The sequence below is a fragment of the Belonocnema kinseyi genome, chromosome 5 (genome assembly GCF_010883055.1).
Source record: "Belonocnema kinseyi isolate 2016_QV_RU_SX_M_011 chromosome 5, B_treatae_v1, whole genome shotgun sequence".
NCBI classification, from domain to species: Eukaryota; Metazoa; Arthropoda; class Insecta; order Hymenoptera; family Cynipidae; genus Belonocnema; species Belonocnema kinseyi.
The window spans coordinates 3746955-3749393 of record NC_046661.1 but is presented as its reverse complement, the minus strand read 5'-3'; positions in this window follow the sequence as shown (position 1 = coordinate 3749393).

Sequence of the window (2439 nt, the reverse complement as noted above, 5' to 3'; positions counted from 1 at the left end):
TGCTCACAGTGGACCAAAAACGAATTCGTGTGACAACTTCCCAGCAGAATTTGGCATTATTTTCGCGTAAGCCGACCGAGTTTTTGCGCCGATTTATAACCACGGATGAAACCTGAACAAACTACTACACTCCTGAGTCAACGCAACAGGTAAAACAGTGGGTTCCACCGGGCAAAAGTGCTCCGAAGCGTCCAAAAACGCAACAATGGGTCGGAAAGGTTATGGCCTCCGTATTTTGGGATGCACATGGCATAATATTCGTGGACTATCTTGAAAAAGGTAAAATCATAACCGGAACATACTATTCATCATTATTGGACCGATTGAAAATCGAAATCGCTGAGAAACGACCGCATTTGAAGAAGAAAAAACCGCTTTATCATCACGACAATGCGCCTGTTCATTCATGCTTAGTTGCACAAGCAAAATTGCATGAAATCGGCTTCGAATTGGTTTCTCAGTCACCATATTCACCAGACCTGGCCCCCAGCGATTATTACTTGTTCCCTAACCTGAAGAGATGGCTCACCGGTAAGCGTTTTTACTCAAATGAGGAGCTCATAGCTGAAACTGAGGCGTATTTTGAAGACCTTCCGATCGAGTACTTTTCGGACGGTATCAAAAAGTTAAAAAATCGTTGGACTCGCTGTATCGACCTAAAGGGAGAGTATGTTGAAAAATAAAACCGACTTTGGCCAAAAAAACGTCTCCGTATTTCATTTTTCAGGGACTTATCAGACTGCCTAGTATGTCGACTTAAAAAATATTTTTTTTTTTCAATTCCAGTCCTTTTGATTGCGAAATTTATGATAATATTAGCAAAATTTATACTGAGTTCATAAATTGCGTGATTTTTACACAAATTTAATAAACAAATGCATTATTTGGGTAATCAAGTTAACAAGTGTATTATTCGGGTATTTGTCGACGGAAGATTTTTTTGTGCAATTTCAGTGCTTTTAATTAGAACCTTCATCATTTTAGCAACATTCATAATCAGTTTATGAATTTTTTGATTTATTTAACAAATAGAAGTAACAAATGAATTAATCAGGAATTGTCTATAGAAAAATTCTTTTTTTTTCATTTTAAACCTTTTAAATGGAAATATCTTGATAATTTCAGAGACATTCATAATTAGTTCATCAAATCTTATGATCTTTTAAACAAATTTAATTAACAAATGCATTATTCTGGCGTTTTTCGAGAGAAAAACTTGTTTTTTTTACATTCTCATCAGAGAAGGTATGAGATTTGTGTAAAATTTTACCCCCCCCCCCCCAGTTTTTGCCATATGTTCACGTTTTGAGGCCCCCTGAATCCAAGAAACAGGTTTTACGAATGTTTCTGTCTGTATGTGTGTATGTATGTCTGTGAATACCATACCTTTTGAAAAATTAATCTATTAGATTGGCCTTTGGTACACTCGCTAAGTGTGCTAAGCTAAAGGTCAAGTTCGTTAGCCTGCCATTTTGGATACAAATTTAAAAAGTGGGCACATTTTGAATATTTTTGAGACCAATTTTTTCAAAATTCAAAAATTCTCTGTACAAATATTCATAGTATTCTAAAATTCGAACAATTTATGCTAAAATATATTTAACAATTATATTTAACAAAAATATCGAATTCTGAAATTTTAATAGCAGTTAAAACAGTTTTTGATAATATAGTTTTCTCTTTTAATCAAAAATTTTATAAACAGATATCAGGTTGTCCTATGGGATCTCCATTATGTCCCATTGCTTCCAATCTTGTTTTAGAAGATTTAGAGAATAGAGCATTAGCTAAATTGAGTTTTAAACCGCTTTCTTATAAAAGGTATGTGGATGACGTCTTCACAATAGTTCCTACTGATAAAATTCAAGAATTAATTAAAGCTTTCAATAGTATAGAAGATTCTTTACAATTTACATTTGAATTAGAAAACCATAGCTCCTTAAATTATTTAGATATGTCAATTATAAGAACAGAAAATGGAGTTTTAATAACCAATTGGTACAAAAAAAACAAGGTCTTTCAGAAAGACTAAGAAATGCTTTAAAAAAATTTGATGTTAATGTTTATTTTAAAAATAACCATAAATTAGAAAATTCTTTAAAAACAAAAAAGATTCTGAAATAATTGAAAATTTATCAAATGTAGTTTACTTAATACCATGTAAAGATTGCAATACAATTTACATTGGTGAAACAGGTAGAAGGTTGAAAACAAGATTGGCCGAACACAAAAGAGATTGTAGATTGGGAAATTTAAATACGGGTTTGTCACAACACTCATGGAATTTTGATCATTTATTTCATTTTGATTTTGATAATATATTTTAGCTAGAGAAAACAACACTTACAGTCTGTCAAGTTAAAGCGTGGGTGGCTTTACTCGCAGTCGGTAAGGTGTATCGACATGATTTTGGTGTCAAAATATTAAGAAGAGCTCCCT